The sequence below is a fragment of the Canis lupus genome, chromosome 1, assembly GCF_003254725.2.
Source record: "Canis lupus dingo isolate Sandy chromosome 1, ASM325472v2, whole genome shotgun sequence".
NCBI lineage: Eukaryota > Metazoa > Chordata > Mammalia > Carnivora > Canidae > Canis > Canis lupus.
The window spans coordinates 114,535,526-114,552,467 of NC_064243.1; the positions used below are offsets into that span (position 1 = coordinate 114,535,526).

The 16,942-nt window shown below is 46.4% G+C and overlaps 1 protein-coding gene and 1 long non-coding RNA gene across 6 annotated transcripts in view; one reads left to right on the forward strand and one right to left on the reverse strand.

Moving 5' to 3' along the window:
* LOC112645515 (uncharacterized) overlaps positions 1–16,914 on the forward strand; it is a 30,816-nt gene extending 13,902 nt beyond the window's left edge. The window contains exon 5 of the long non-coding RNA XR_003127106.3: positions 1,126–16,914. This is a non-coding gene — a long non-coding RNA (uncharacterized LOC112645515). The remainder of the gene's footprint in view (positions 1–1,125) is intronic.
* The window catches only part of ACTN4 (actinin alpha 4), a 73,030-nt gene that overhangs the window by 53,324 nt on the left and 2,764 nt on the right, over positions 1–16,942 (reverse strand). The gene's annotated exons all lie outside the window — the stretch shown is intronic.

Consider the following 16,942-nt stretch of genomic DNA (forward strand, 5'->3'; position numbering starts at 1 on the left):
CTGGCTTTATGGGGCCCAAGAGGAATGACACCCCCCTCGGCTGCCCACACTTTCCAATTGGTGCTAAGAGTGAACAGCTATTTCCACTAAAGATCAGAAAAGTGCTAAAGTTTCCATACATTGAAGATCAAGCCTTGAGATTTTTGGCTGGGCTGCAACTGCCTCTCTCTCCTTCCCTCAACTCTTGCTTCCACCTAATTAGCAAGTGAGCTAGCATTCCAAGGGATGATTTCCAAAGTGTTCCCAAAGAACAAAATCCCAGGACTACAACCATGAGGATGTCAGCCCTGGGACTGCTACGAGCCCATCAAAAAGTGGTGCTAACCTCACCAACTTCCTGAGGCCACAAGGGACTCAGCTTCCTGGTGGTTACCACAAAAAAACATGGCTCCTGATGCCCAAGGCAGATCTAGAATCAAGCAGCAGCTCGAACAAATCCAAGGGCAGCCATCTTCTCAGGCACTGGCTGTGGTTTTTGCCACCACCCCACCATGATCTCCACCAGTTCCCCAGCTGACACACACACACAATGTAAATAAAAACAGCAGTCTTATGGCTTCTAGACTCCTCCACCCATTCACTTAAGACCAGACTGAGGAGGCACTGAAGTTTCTCCCACATACAAAGTCTAGATGCCACTGATGGTGGACAACTGCAACTCTGGCTTCCTTGGCCAGAGAAGCATCCTTTTTGCCCACATCCTTCTCTTTCCAGCAGTGTGTCTCAAGCCAGGACAGTTCTAAGAAAAGCTGGATCCCACAGTGATCCCTCAGCCTTGGGGAACTTATGAACCCACACAGCAGGAACCAAATGCTCAGGACTCACCCGGAGGTCAATTTATGAGAGAGTAGTAAACCAAAAGTCACATTCATAAGTACACGTCACCTTAACATCCAATTCACTTTTGCCATTAATTTCATTGATCATTTTCCCCTCCAGAATGTAAATGCTCTGAGGAGAGGAGGTAGGTTAGTTTTCTTTGCTATCTCTCCACCCTAACATGGTGTCTGGGTAAATATCAGTTGGGGGGCGGGGGAGGGGACGGGAATACTAACAGATCACAGGATATGAACCTCAGGAAACTTACATGGCTCTTATATTTAATCCTCAAACTTCCTTTTAAAGCTGTGAGGATGTTTTCTAAGGAGAGGAAGGTGCAGGGGGCACTCCAAACTGTATCCTGATCCTGCATTAGCATTTCAGAGCTTTCATCAAGAGACCAGACTGTGCAAACATGAAAGGAGACCCCGCATTAGAACCTCCTCCGAGTAAATCATCCATGGTTTATTTGGAATTCTGGGTAACAAGCACCTCAAAAGACATAACTCTCCTTAACCAGGCCTGGATCTTCTTATGACTGCCTTCTGCCGTATAAATAGCAAGCCAGCTTGCATATTTTGCATTAATGTCTTCATGCAGGGCTGGTTTGAGTTTATTTTTGTTGCTTTCATTTTAAGACTGTGTTTATGCCTCTCTGTTAGACTTCCAGCCAGAAGAAAAATGACAAGATGCTAAGCTTGTCCTTTTTTCAGAGATGCTCCAGACGGTTCCTGGAGGCACATGGGAAGATTAACAACTTACAGGTGCCAACTCATGGCATGGGTGGTTTTCCAAAATGTTTTTTGTGGAAAAAACAGACACACGAAACTAGGCCTGTGTCTCAGTTTCCACACTTCACAACGGAGCCTCTCGTTCTTAGAGGAGTGGCAGCGTTCACCTAGTGCTGAACTTAGCACCCTGCCTTGTGGGCCACAAATCCCACTATAGAGAAAAGCACTAAATGCGGAATGGCTCAGAAAAGGCTGTCTCTTAAAAAGGCAGCAGCATTTTGAGGAGCAAAAATAGCAAGAGAGAATTTTTTAAACTTGGAGAAGTTGAACCCAGCTAAGAATATTTCAAAGACCCCCCACTTATGATTTCCCTCCCCGCCCTGCTTTTCAATTGACTTGCCTCTTCTGAGGACAGCTAAACACACACACATTCACAAACTCCTTTTTCAATCCCACCAACCCTCCTCCCCCAAAGCCAGGCTCGCAATGACAGCTCCGAACAATGACATCACCCCAGGTTTGCCTCTTTGGCAGGGTCACCAATATTGTTTGCAGTGGATTTCCTGTAAAGGTTCTTAAGGCAGGAAACTAGTCCTGTGCCTTGAGTCCTCCGCCTGTTTTGAACCATCCTGTCAAGTCGAAACAAAGGCTTTTTGTGTTTTTTCCTTTAAAAAAAAAAAAAAAAACTTCCCTGCACTTTTAATGAGCACCTTAATTACAGCTAAAGTATTAGATATATTTACGGATGACCTCATGCCTGCTGATAATTAGCAATTTGAAAGACCTGGCACATCTTTAGCGCTGGTTCCTTCTCCTTCACCCCCTCCCAGAAGCGTTCAGGTTAATTACTAAGCTTGACCTTCCAAAACAAAGTAGGTCTGGCCCAGTCAGCCCCCCTCCACCTGGGCTCCCAGGCGGAGAGGGGCCCTTCCTCCTTCTGAGTGGAGAATGGAAACTGCGTCAGAGAGGGTTGATTCGCCTGGGATAATGATGTAGGAGGGGTGACAGGTTTCTGGGGGGCCCTACTCTAAGTGCCGACAAGTTTTAATTAACGCCCGGGCTAATTCAACCCTGGCACAGTCAAGGGGAAGAAAACTGCTCATCTCGGAGAACGTGTTTCGATTTGTGAGTCCCAGTAGTGACGGAGGAGTGCCCCTCCAAGGGGGCTCTCACCGAGGACTCTTCCTGTCTATGTATGCTTCAGGTTCTCCTGGCCCGTGAATCCCAAAAGGAGGTACGGCTGACTCAGGCTGTTCCTTTCCATACACTTCTCTGTGCGAGAGGGGTGTGTGGGCCAGATTTGGAAAGCGCAAACCGGGTGGCCCTCCAGCAGGGTCCGCCTGCACCCCCACTACTCCCCCAATCGTCAGTTGTCCCTCCATTGTAACATTTTCCAATTTCCAAATTTGCTGCGGCCTGCGCCCTGTTAGGGGAGAGGCTGGGAGGCGGACATTCTCCTCATTCTTTTGCCTTATTAGGTTATGGATTTGATTGCTTTTGGGGGGGATAGGGGCTAAGTTGAGGAATGGCATCAGGAAGTGACCTCGGGAAGGGGGGGCTCCCCCGGAGGAAGGCAGTACAGAGGATGGAAGAGCAAGCAGTGAGAAGCACTGGGGAAGGAACCCTGGAAGAAGCATGGCTCTGTGAAGCGCTCTAGAAGGTCCCATGTTCCAGGTCAATGACTGGAACACCTCTACACCCTGTGATAGCATTTCTGCAAGTTATTTTTGGGGTTATCAGTGAGAAGCTCTTCCTCTTTCTACATCATTACCAGTTGAGGGATAGCAGCATGACCTGAGGCTGTGGGTTGTTTCTAACTTGAGTGGATAAAGATTTTTTTTTTTCTTTCTTTAGAGGGAAGAGGACAGGGCAAGAAGGGGATCTAGGGAAAGAGCCCCTGGGCTGATCCCAAACTTAATAATAAGCTGTCTTATTCATGAAAAAGCCTTGCCAGCACTACCTATGGCTCATCCAGACATGAAACTGTTCAGGATTTGCAACTCTGAAATAAGCTACCTCCCTAGGTAATGAGGCCCAGATACTTGACAAAGAATTGGCCTTTGAAGGTGCTGGCTAGGTTTCAGAGTTCAGAGCTCCCTAGGAGAAGACTGAGGAAAGTGGGTACATGTTCTGGGTTTTCACTGAGCTGCACAATTCAGCAGACCTCTTCAATTCCTTTAAAGAGAAGATGCGGGATGCTTGGGTGGCTCAGCTGGTAAAGCATCTGCCTTTGGCTCAGGTCATGATCCCAGGGTTCTGGGATGGAGCCCACATCGGAGCTCCCAGCTCAGTGAGGTGTCTCCTTCCCCCTCTTTCTCTTCCTGCCGTTCCCTACTTGTGCTTGTGCACTCTCTGTCAAATAAATAAATAAAATCTTTAAAAGAGAGAGAGAGAGAGAGAGAGAGAGGACATAAGCAGCTGAGCCCACCTGGATGCAGGCTGGTGAGCCGCTGAAATAATTCTGAGAAGCGTGCCAGGCACTGTGCCAGATGCTTTATATATACACTATTTCACTGAATCCTGGAATCATCTTGTGAGGTAGGATGATGACCCCTTCCAAAGGAGGACACTGAGGCTTAACCCCTATCACTTGCCCAGGGTCACACAGCCAGTGGGTGGAAGGAATGTGTGCAGAAGCTAGGTCTGTCTCCCTCTAAAGGCTGTGCTCTGACCCTCTTCCCACCACACACCTTCCACCACCCCCCAGTTCTGTTGCCAGAACCAAGCCTGGAGATGGCAGTGCAGGAACACCTCCCACAGGAGCTTCAGCACTCTCAACACCCCCTCCAGGCTTGCAGCTGCTTGGACCAAGAGACAGCCTGAATCCCAGTGACATCTGAGCCGCCTTCTCTGGTCTGGTGGGTAGGCTGGGTGCTATCGGTTAACCCACTAGCTGAGCAGGCATCTCTTCTCAGAGCCTGGGATCGTGCAAGAAATTTTGTGACCCTGTATATTCTGCAACTTCTCCCTGAGAAAGCTCTCCCAAAACATGGGTAGAGCAAGCATTCTCCCACTACAACCAATGAACCCCAGGTTCTCTCCACCAAGAAAGCCCACCTCCCTAACATCACAGCCTTTCAGAAGTGGGAGGAGAAAGCATCTCAACGATTATGAGGCAGAGTCTGCCTCAAAGCCATAACAAGCTAGAAAAGGAAACCGGCTAATGCTAAGTCTGCAGCACTTTCTCCCTAACAGCACAAGCAGTGCTCTGGTGCCCAAGCTACAAAGTCTGGCTCGCTCCAGGTAACACTTCCCACCTTCACCACCCCCACCAATCTTTCCACAGCAAACCTACTGGTCCCCTGCCCCCAGCAGTCTAAAAGATGGAAGCCAAAAAAAAAGGGGGGGGCGGAATCTCTGGGTGGCTCAGCGGTTTGGAGCCTGCCTTTGGCCCAGGGGGTGATCCTGGAGTCCCGGGATCGAGTCCCATGTCAGGCTTCCGGCATGGAGCCTACTTTTCCCTCCTCCTGTCCCTCTCTCTCTCTCTCTCTCTCTCCCCCTCTCATGAATAAATAAATAAATCTTTAAAATAAATGAATGAATGAATGAATGAATGAATGATGGAAGCCAGCTTCTGCTGGATGATTGCAGCCGCTACTTTACTTTCATGAGTTGACCTATGTCACAGGTCTCAAGCATCATCTAAAGGGAGAAAAACCCAACCTGAAACCACACAAAGAAAGAGGCATGGGCCAGCTACCCGAACCTTATCTTGCAGTGGGGCCAGAGTGCAACTCAAGTATGTCAATTTTGGAAAAGCATATCAAGGGCACTGTACTATCTGAGTCACACATTTGGCCATGAGCACCTGAATGAATTTTTTTTTTTTTTTAAACACACTGGAGTATTTCCGGGGATGGGAACTCTTAAGTTCCACAAGCCAGCTCTAAGGCATTTATTTAAAGAATAGCACCTGTAAGCTGAGCTTGGCAGGCAAGAATAAACTTTCAAGGAAGAACACTTCCAGGCTACCCTCATTCTAGGGATGGCATGTTAACTGTGGCACACCAAGCCAACCAGGCTGTCAGGAGTCAACCCCATTCATTTGGGCAATCTCAATACAGAACTGCCTCTTCCAGCTTGGAGTGCTCATCTGGACTACGCAGCAGCACACACCCGGAGAGGCTGTAAGGCACAAGGCTTGGAGAGACTCTTAGATCTAAGAACCAAGTCTCTCTGTTCCTTTTCCTAAAGTCTGCGCTTATTCTGAAGGGACCACCACCAAGCTGAAAGCAAATGCCCTCTTAAAGAGTACTCAGGGCAGACTCCCACATGAGGGGTCCAGCCTGCCTACAATAGTTCTGAAAGTGACAGGACCTGCCAATGGCTATGGATTCAGACCCTGGGGTCTGGCTACTCAGAGCTTCCAAGGTATAGTTAAGATATACCAAACATGGTACCTCAAATGTGAAACTCCCCACAAGACAGTGCTCATCAGGGGAAGGAACAGGCAGGACTGCTCAGAAGAGACATCTAAGGAATACTGTTCAATTGCACACAAGACCCCCTAACGCTTCTCCCAGAAACCTGCACACCACTGGGGCAAAGGCCCACCCCTCCTGCACACTCACCTCCTTTATGAAAGTTTCCATGACTGACCCCACCTGCCCTTATTCACCCCTTTCCTCTCCCAGGACACAGCTAGAGTGCTGTAGGCCTTTCGGTGTGCCGCTTAGTGTCCTCCTGACGTCTCATGTGGCTTTGCTTTCTCCCCAATTACACAGTGAGCTCCTTGAGAGCATGGGTTGGGTCTCCGGTTTCTTTCATACCCCCAAAGGCTCGGCGCAGAGCTCTGCTCTGCAGAGGGGCCCAGTGAGGGTTGTTGTCTGGCCCTGGCGGTCATGTTTCTACCTGAGTGCTGGACTCCAGGGCCCATGAAGCCCCAACTCATGTTACACAACATGCTGGTTGGCTATAAAATGCAGACACACTTTGGTCAGCAGCCCCCAATTCTGCTACCCAAGTGACAGCTGCTGAAGTCTCTCAAAAGACCTTCCTCCAAGTCTTTATAGTGCGATGGAAAGAGGCAGCTTCCCCCACACACACCCCACACCCCTCCCCCGCTTCACCCCAAGAAAGCCTTTTCTATCTGCAGGAACAGCCTGGAGCAGGTTCAGCTCAGCATAAATGCATAATAAGCCACCCACCGTGGAAACTTACAGCTGTATCCCAAACGTGGAGTAGGACTCAATATAATCGGCCACGTTTTCCATTTTCCATACACTTTCTTCCCACTCTGAACTGGTTTTATAAAGGGGAGGTTTTATGTTTGTATTTAAGAGGATAAAGATAAACACACACTTATCTCCCCTCCTATACAGCTACTTAAAAGATTTAACAAGTTCACATGGGTATGCTGCCAGGAGAATGGAAACCTCACCATCTTCTTTCCAGCTGAAGCAGCTGGGCTGGCCATGCTACCACAGGACACCTTCATACTCATTCACTCCTTTATATTGTCAACAGGGATGATTTCTGCAGCCGAGTTGCATTAAGGGCAGGGCGAGAGAATTCCAGCCTACATTCACGATGGACACCTTATGATCTGTGAACTTAGCTTCTTGCTGAGTGCTGTGTATACAGTCAGGAGTGTCTATGGATAGCCCAGAGCTGTTGCTGTTCCTCCCTGAGTAAAAGCCACATAACTAGTCTGACAAGGTGTGCCTTCAGATGGGGAACCATGGGCCAAATGAAATCCAATGTCACTGGATTGGCTTCCAGTGGGGTATGGAAGGCTGAACGCCTCAATCAGCCTGCATGTATGTCTCTCTGAATTAGAACCATGCTAGCTATAACTCAACCTGACCAAGAGAAACAAGGGGGAAATATTGAGTAAATGGAAGAGGGATTTACAGAGAAAGGGAGGTCCTAGGAAAAGAGCCAGTTAAAAAAATCAGGCTTCCTGGCTTCCCACTTCAAAGAGGGAACCACATTTTACCAAAGATGCTTTATAAATCAAGCAGCCTCTTGATGGGACTGAAGGGGACTGGAATTTGTTCAGAGGGTAAGAGTTGAGTTCTGTAAGAGAGACACTACAAAGCCACATGAGCCCGCAGTGCTGTAAAACTCCAGATTCAAAAGTTACCAGCGCTTTAATCAAACACAGGTGTCTACTGCAGCAATGAGCAGAGGGATAATTGAAGCTTTTGTTCAGTTTAATGCTCCATCGTCCCAGGGTTCCCACTTTAGAAGTCAGTTCTGGTTTGGCCAGTCCAGAGACTCTGAGAGAAAAGGGTTACAGGGCCAGAGTTCTGGAAGTAGGAGATTCCTGGCCTAATGGGAGTCCAAGAGGCACTGAATCTGCAGATTCTAGGCCTCATCACCGTTTCCAACAAAAAAGCTCTAAGAGATCTGGCTGGGACCATCCTTTCTACATGCCCTGCTCTGGCCACTCTGGCCTTCTTTCTGCTCCTCATGGCCTCCACACTTTCTTCCCCCCTGCTTGAAAGAGCCTCCCTGTAGTGTTCTCTTGGCTCCCTCTTTCCCATCCCTTAGGGAACAGCCAACATGTTCTGTCTTCCAGGATCTTCCTCTTGGAGGTACCTGGGTGGCTCAGGTCATGATCTCAGGGTTCTGGGATTGAGCCCTGCATTGGGCTCTCTCCTCAGCAAGGTAGAGAGCTCTCTCTCTCTGTTCTTCCTCTCCTCTCAAATAAGTAAATAAAACAGAAAGAAAGAGGGACGCCTGGGAGGCTCAATGGCTGGGCATCTGCCTTCAGCTCAGGATGTGATCCTGGAGTCCCGCATCGGGCTTCCTGCGTGGAACCTGCTTCTCCCTCAGCCTCTCTCTCTCTCTCTCTCTCTGTGTCTCTCATGAATAAATGAATAAGATCTTAAAAAAAAAAAAAAGAAAATCAAAAGAAAGAAAGAAATCTTCCTCTTGATCTAAAGTACCTGCACTGCACCCTACTCCCCTCACCCACCTCCCCCCAAGCCATTCCCAATCACTAGATTAGTGTTTGTAGATATGAGAGCACAGGCTTGAAGGCCAGACCTTCGAGGTTCAAGCCCTGGCACTGTTGTCTAGACAACTGACTTAAACTTTCATGGCTCCATTTTTACACCTGTCCTGTAAAGGTAATACTACCTACCTCACAGGATTACACAAGTGAGTCCAGGTAAAGCACTCAGAATAGAGTTGAGCACAGGGTAACACACTAGCGATTATTAATTAGTATTTAATTCACACTACAACACACAATCCTATCTGAAATTGCCTTGTTTTATTTACATGCTTGCTCTCTGTCTTCCCCACCAGCCTATAAATAGACCAAGAACATACAGAAATGAGATGGAAGATGGTTTGCATTTGGTCATCTGATTTCCTGGGTGACCACTGGCCAATCCCAAAATGGGGAGCAAGCTCCCCAAACTGCCCACATTCTGACATAACTGAACCCACAAAGCCTGAACTGCTACTCAGAAGTCTCATGTTTAAACAATGCTTGGAATGTTTGATAGGAACATGCACTTATTTTTAGGCAAGAAAGTTGTCTCCTAAGCTAACCCTGTGGCCCTGGAGCAGGCCGTATTTGGCAAGAATTGCTTTGTGGTTGTTTATTAAAGAGGCCCAGAACTTTCCCAAGTCTAAGGTAGCTGCAAAGAGAACTGAATGCACTTTGAGTCTTCTGTTTTTAAGATCAAAGCTTGTTGCCTCTGAATCTCTAAGCTGTTTCTGGGCAGCAGGTAAGAGCTGAGTGCCACTCCTTGATGCAGCTTTGGGCCAGGATCCCTTAACCCACCATCCCTAAAATGGATTGCAGCTCTCAATGGATCAAATTCTTTTCTGCGGATCGTCTTTGTGTGAGTTAAAGAAAATTACAAAAAGTTTCCAAAATGGTCAAGAAGGCCCCCCAAACCCGTCTAGGTATTTCCTCCTACTGTACCCAGCAGACACAGCTCTGGATGACTACAGGCCTGACATCTTTGAAAAAGACATCTTGATACAGACCTTTCTGTTTTACAGAAAGCCAAATCCTACCAGGCTTGGCAGCATAGCTCAAATGACTCCCCACATCCACCCCCCCCCCGAAAAGAAAAGAAAAAAGAAGAGAAGAGAAGAGAAGAAGAAAGAAAAGAAAAGAAAAGAAAAGAAAAGAAAAGAAAAGAAAAGAAAAGAAAAGAAAAGAAAAGAAAAGAAGCCTCACAATCCCGGTGATGTTTACTGTCTGGATACCTTCCAGGACTGGTTAGCAGACCCCGCCTGTAAGAAGGGTTGATTCATCAATCAGACTGCCCTTGAACCAGCCTGGAAAACCAGCTGCTTCCAGACATTTTGAATTTTGAAGCTGATTTTATATCATAAGCCAGAACTAGATCATACAGACCAATAAAATTATTTTTTTAAGATTTTACTGATTCATGAGAGAGACACAGAGAGAGGCAGAGACATAGGCAGAGGGAGAAGCAGGCTTCCTGCGGGGTGCCTGATGTGGCACTCGATCCCAGGACCCGGGATCACAACCTGGGTCAAAGGCAGATGCTCAACCACTGAGCCACTCAGGTGCCCACTAACCAATAAAACTAAAAAAATAAAATATATATATTTTTTAAACCAAAAGCAAAGACAACCTGACACTTCCAAACACAATCTATGGCGGTGGCAGGAGCCAAATAAGCACTTTGTAAAAAATGTTTAAAATTTTCATCAGACTCAGAGTTTACTGTAAAGATATTCAATTCCTTAAAGGAAAGAGGGGGAAGCAACAGGGAGAAAAAAGTTTATTTACTGTCGGAGCTGGGGTAGGAAGGATGTGGATTTTTTTTTTTTTTTTTAATGTTATCATGGAATGAACCGCACTTGGGATTTGCTGGAAACTTTAGAGTTCTTTTTAATTTGTCAGTGTTTGTGAAAGCAGGCAAAAGATGCAGGCACATTCTGCCCTGCTATTAAGAAGTCACATAGCTGAAATTCCAACTCTAAATGCCTAGAGAAAAAGCACACGTCCCAGCCACAAAGCCAACAGGGGCTTTCATGCTGTAAGCTTTTCCTTCTTTCTCCTGCACAAACACACACCTCCACCCCTCATCCATAAGAGGGACCAGACTGGTCGGTGTGATTCCTGTGATTCCTGCACAACAGAGGCTCCTCGTCCACCTACCCAGCATGGCCACCATGCCCCTGGATATTTTCCTAGGAAATCAGTTGGCATCATATTTCTGCCCAAGAGCCCAACATTCCAACATTAGTGCTGCCTCTGGTGTGGAGGCACTCCCCAAAACAATAAATAGGCGACTCAGTTCCCATGGTGATATCAACTAAATACCTTTTACTCACACCCAGATGTAGACAGATCATAGGGCACTCATATGCTGACTATTATACACACACACACATACACACACACACGGACTAGGACAATGACCCTGACAGAAGGAGGCTTCCAGCACTGCCTTGGCACTTGGTGAAAGAAGGCCTATCATTTCAATAACACAAGCTGAAGACCCACCAAGCCTCCTAGAGTGACAGTCCCTCAAACAACCTCCCAGCAAGGCTGGCTGTTGAATCACCTTCAAGCTTCCACCGGTGACATTTCTTCTACTCGCAAATTGGCCTTCTTGGCCATCGAAATGAAATACGTATTTAAAAAAGAAAAGAAATGCACTCATACTACTTCCTGTTGTGCCTCCAGCCTGGATGGCTGATGATTAAGACATTTTTAAATCAGTCATTATTGTTCAGGAGGTATGACATGAAAACTCTTAATCTTAGGGTTTTTGGAGATTAAAAAACCAGACTGTTCTCACACATGGAGAACAAGGAGCAAAGCCGACTGCCTGCCTTCCGCACTGCCTCCCATCCACCTAGAATGTGGCTTCCACCCACTGTCAACAGCCATCGGGGAGGGGGAGAAGATGAAAAGAAAAACCCACTAGAAAGCCAGTGACAGACATCACTCAGACCCACACCTTTGGGGGGGAAACTTTAAAAAGCATAAAACAAACCACAATGTCTTCTTTATTCCTGCCCGAAGCTGAAGACACAAATGCTATTGTATTGCTGGTGTTCTAGCATCCCTTTCAATCATTTCAACACCGTCAACGATATTTCCCAAGATGACTTCATTGTGCTGGGCGAGTAGTAACTGCCACTTTCAACTACTCTTGCCCTGTGTGGATGGTTCCACTGGAAAACAAAGAATCTGTTCTGCTCTGATATTTGGAAGAAAAACATTTAAATAAGCCTTTCTTAACGGCAGGAGGGCACTGCTTTCCTCTCAGGATCTCAGATTCAAATACCCAAACAGCATAGCACTGTATTCATGGGGGGGCAGCCAAACTTCCAGAGTGTATGTGTACGAAAACTGGAGTCTTAAAAAGAACAAACAAACAAACAAAACCTAACAGTTGAAAGCAAAGATAGGGCATCTGGGTGGCTCAGTCAGTTAAGCATCTATCTACCTTTTACCTTTGGTCCTGGGATTGAACCCTGCATTGGGCTCCCTGCTCAGTGAGCAGTTTGCTTCTCTCTCTCCCTGCTGCTCCCCCTGCTTGTGTGCATGAGAGCTCTCTCTCTCCCTAATACATAAATAAAATCATTTTTTTATTTAAAAAAAAGAAAAAAGAAAGCAAAGATATATCCAGAGTCATCCAATTTTGAGTGATATGTGGGACATAGGGCAAGCAGGATAGGCAGTGTGTTCCTGGGTAAGTCACTCTGCTCTGACTCTCATGGAATCTTTCCAGGGTCAAATGAGATAGTTTTTTCCAAGAGTGGCAGGCACATATGGGAGATTTTAAGGGTTATTCATATCCTACATTAATCCTCAAATCACTGTGAGGTTATTCCTTTGATTCTCTTGTAAACCTTCTAATTACTTCAAAGAGAAAGTCTCTGCTTGGCACTGTGGGTCTTTAGCACTTCACTAATACTTGCCAAATTCTCTTTTTAACAAACGGAGCAGAGCTCAGGCCCAGAGCCTTCAGCAGGAATAACACCTAGCTGGAATTTAACGACATCAGTTTTGTTTTCAGCATGTTTATTTTCCCAGTTTCCTTCTATTTATGGCCAGGGAGGCTGACTTTTTCATTTATCATACTTATATAACTTTTCCTTTTAAAACTGAAGACAAATTAACTTTATAAAAGTAAAAATGGGCATGGAAAAGTCACAAATGGCTGAAGTTTAGGAAACAGGGAGCTAAATCACAGAAGCAAGGATTTTGAGGGATGAGGGGGAATGCTGCTCTGGATGGGGAACCACTGTCTTTTCCGGAAATTCAGGATGGGCCTTCACTATTGGGGAGATGGGGCTCATCCCAGGAAGGCAGGAGCCAGCACAGAAATAGGTGGCAAATATCAAATCTCCAATAAACTCAATCCACTGGCTTTCCAATAACTCTTCAATAAATTATGCCCAAGAAAAAGACCAATGGCTTCTCCCAGAGTAACTGCAGCTCCGACTAAAGAGAAGGCAACCAAGTTACACCAACCAGCTTTTCAAAACTTTCCCTGGACATTCCAAGTTAATGCATCGATTGTTTACAAAGGAAGGGGGAGGGGGAAGGGACGTGAAAGAACACCACAACCAAAAAAGGCACAACACCAAGGCGAATGTCTCAGAGATTTTTATAATCCCAGGCAGACTGCTACTTGGATAAAACTTTCCCAGCACTGATGTAAAGACACCCGTGCCCATTGAAAGATTTCACTTTCTGGGGGATGCAAGATCCTTCTCCTCCTACCGACCCCCCCCCCCGCACCCAAATAAGATCTTTTTTTTTTTTTTTTTATGATAGGCACACAGTGAGAGAGAGAGAGGCAGAGACATAGGCAGAGGGAGAAGCAGGCTCCATGCACCGGGAGCCCGACGTGGGATTCGATCCCGGGTCTCCAGGATCGCGCCCTGGGCCAAAGGCAGGTGCTAAACGGCTGCACCACCCAGGGATCCCCAATAAGATCGTTCTTTACAGAGTCCGGAATTTAATATGATTGTTTCTTTTGATTCACTGACCCTTACATACTCCTTGATACCTGGAACACTGACTAAAATGTAACTCATAAACCTTCTTGAAACAAAGCAAGTGCTAGTGTGCCACTTTCAGACACTTTATAACAAATTCTGGCGCCTTGACTGCCAACACTGTAAAACTAAGTTTCCTTGTAACTGTGCTTTGATGTTTTAAACTTTAAACTCATCCTAAAGGAGACTGTCTTGAGCTCTCACACCACCCATGATATAAAGACGTCTTTCAAACCTCCATGGATGACAAAATTTGCATCCGCTCAAGTAGAAACTTCCGTCTGCCTACCTTTCTTTCCCTTTCGTAGGTGTTTCAATTACCACAGTCACTGAATGACCAACCAGCTGTCGCTTGCCTTCCATTTCCATGAAAAAAGAAAAGGGGAGGAGAGGAATTTGAACCTGGTAACAGGAGTGTTTTGTTATTCTGTAAAATAAATCCATAAATAAAGGCAGTGGAAGGGAATCTGGGGGAAGGGACCTGAACCTGACTGATGAGATGAGATGAGATGAGATGAGACCTTGGACATCACTAAGCGAAGGAAACAGGGACAAAGCTGAGCAAGACACTGGTCTAGAATATACTACATGCCAGAGAAGAGAGAAACATGTCGATATTTTGGCTATTCAGAAAACCTGAGCAAGTGATCCTGGGACAAACAGGTGTTCCCTAATTATTTTTGCCCTTCTCCTTTCCTCCCCTCCCCCAAAAAAAACAGAAGCAGCAGGGAATCCTTGTTTTAAGAAGCCTTAAGATCTGGTCAAAGGTTTGTACAATTCCTAGCACACTACAAATCAATACAGCACAAGCTGAAGGTGTCCACCTCAACAGTCTTAGAAATTCCTTCAGCCTTCTCAAATCAATTCTTTTTTTATTCCATTCTCTCTTCTGTCATCTGCTAGACAGCACTGCCAGGTAACTTGTACTATCACTCAGGGTAACTCTGAAAAACAGTGCTGTCTGGCCAAAGTCCACCAGGACTGCAGTCTACATTTAGAGATTTTATCTATTTATTTATTTATTCGAGAGAGATCATGAGCAGGTGGAAGGGCAGAGGCAGAAGGAAGAGCAGGCTGCCCGCTGAGCAGGAAGCCTATGGAGGGGCTCCATCTCAGGACCCCAGGATAATGACCTGAGCTGAAGGCAGCCCCTTCACTAACAGAGCCACCCAGGTGCCCCAAATGAAGTCTACATTTAAATGACAAAAGTCGGGACGCCTGGGTGGCTCAGCGGCTGAGCATCTGCCTTTGGCCCCGGGCGTGATCCTGGAGACCTGGGATCAAGTCCCACACAGGGCTCCCTGCATACAGCCTGCTTCTCCCTCTGCCTATGTGTGTCTCTCTCTTTCTCTGAATAAATAAAATTCTAAAAAAAAAAAAAAGGGGGGGGGTTAAATAAATAAATAAATAAATAAATGACAGAAGTCCCCATCCCAGAGTTTAAATAAATAAATAAATGACATAAGTCCCCATCCCAGAGGCTTAACACTAGAATCCACACTTGTCCCTTCCACACTTGTCCCTGTTGTCCTGAAATCTGATTAAGAAGACTTTTTGAGAGTGCCACCCTGTGTCTTAATTGATCTCCCTGGCAGCAAGGGCATTCGCCAGGATACTATAGCACTGCCCTTCATTTCCTGGGTTGTTTCCTCCAACGTGCTCACCAAACTTTCGCCACAATGAAGCCCAATTGAGGCCAGGCAATCAGCTGCCCTTAAATAAAACCATCTACCACCAGTTCCAACCCAAGAATGAGTCAGCTCCCTGCCGCCAGGTAGCTTAGCTAACTAGCCTCCTTGTTGGTCTTGGAAGCCGGAACCAGGGAGGGTGTTTCAAAACGCAGAGGGCAATTCTGGGTTGCCGCCCGGGACCGCCTAGGATTAGATGAAACAACAGGCACCGCTCCCATTTCATGGTACCAACTCTCAACAGAACAAGTGTGAATGGCTACAAGGGGTGCAGTTACTCCCAGGCCACCCTCCCAGACCTCACCTCTTTGGCAGTCACCAGGAAAGAAAGCCATGTTCTAAGACACGTTTTCAGGGATTGGGGAGGGAATAGTGCTAGTAGCCAAGTAGCTTTCTCTATCCCTCTCCTGAGTATAGCTGTCCCCCTCTCATATTTATAGTCTTACTTCTAGATGATAATTAAGTTTGATGGGGTTTTTAAAAATTACTATTAATTTTTTTTAGGTATATTATTTAATTTTGAAAGCCGCTAAGGACCTGTCAATCTTAGCCAGAACCCAAGAGGAAAGCAATTACAGTAATGGAACAAAATAACAGATGGCTACTTTGAGGCCCCTATTGTCAGGCTTTAAAAAAAAAAAAAAAACCTGGAGAAAAATGAACCATCAGAACTTTCAAATAATTAACTCACCCTTGATAGAGCCCAAGCTAAAGGTCAGGGATCTAACCTGAGGCCCTGCAAACAGTGATGTTTCAAGGAACAAGCAAGCTTAGCGAAGGAGGCGATCGATCCTTCTTGCTATGTTGAGAGGGGATCCATCTGAAGGAGCTAAGAAGAGACAGCTCCTGTCCAGGAGAGCAAGGAATAATACCAAGGCTACCCAGGACCTTCTCAGACGCTGGGAAAAGGAACTGTGGCAGAGAACTGTACTTGCTGGAGCATTTACTCAAAACCCAGGCCAGTCCTTCTCCTATCTCCCAGGAGGACACTCAGGGCCTTCCACGTCAGAACTGTTCTATAACCTACTTAGCAGGTTGGTTACAAGGGTCCCTAGAAGTCAGAGCAAATGGCTTCAGGTCAAAGTGAGAACCATCAGATGCTACATACACCCTGACTCAAACCAACCCTGGCCTAATTCCTGGAACTTGGAATACAACTCCAAGCACTTTACGGGACTGCAGTGATCCTGGAAACAGATTTTCAGGATAAGTGAGTGTGCACAAGATACTCACAGGACTACCACTCACTCTCCGTGTACCAATGGCTCAGCAAGGCAAGAAGGACAACCTGTCATTCACTTAAGCGACACTGTAATGCAGAAAAACTCACCCAGACTGTTTGAGGGGTGGGGGGAGTTCTTCTTAGAAGGAAAAGAACAGTACAAATTCGTGTACATGTTCCTTTCCACCATTCCTTCCCCCATTTCATAAAGGATCCCTATTCCATAATAGGAAAGTGCACAGCGGTGAAGCAATATTTTCCCCCAAAGAACAGCTATGTGTAAATATTTGCTGCGGTAGGTATAAAGCAGGACATGCTAGAATCTGACCCTTATTGAGAACTGAAAGCGGCTTGTATTAGAGAACACTGTGAGCCACCCTTTCCCTCAACCTTGCCTGGTCCTTGAGGAAGGGAAGAGGGAAAAATAATACACAGCAGGCAGGGCCTTGGGGTTCTGGTGAGTCCTCGTTCCCACCCAGGGCCTGAATGGTGCTCTGGCCTCACCCTGTGCGTAAGGGAGA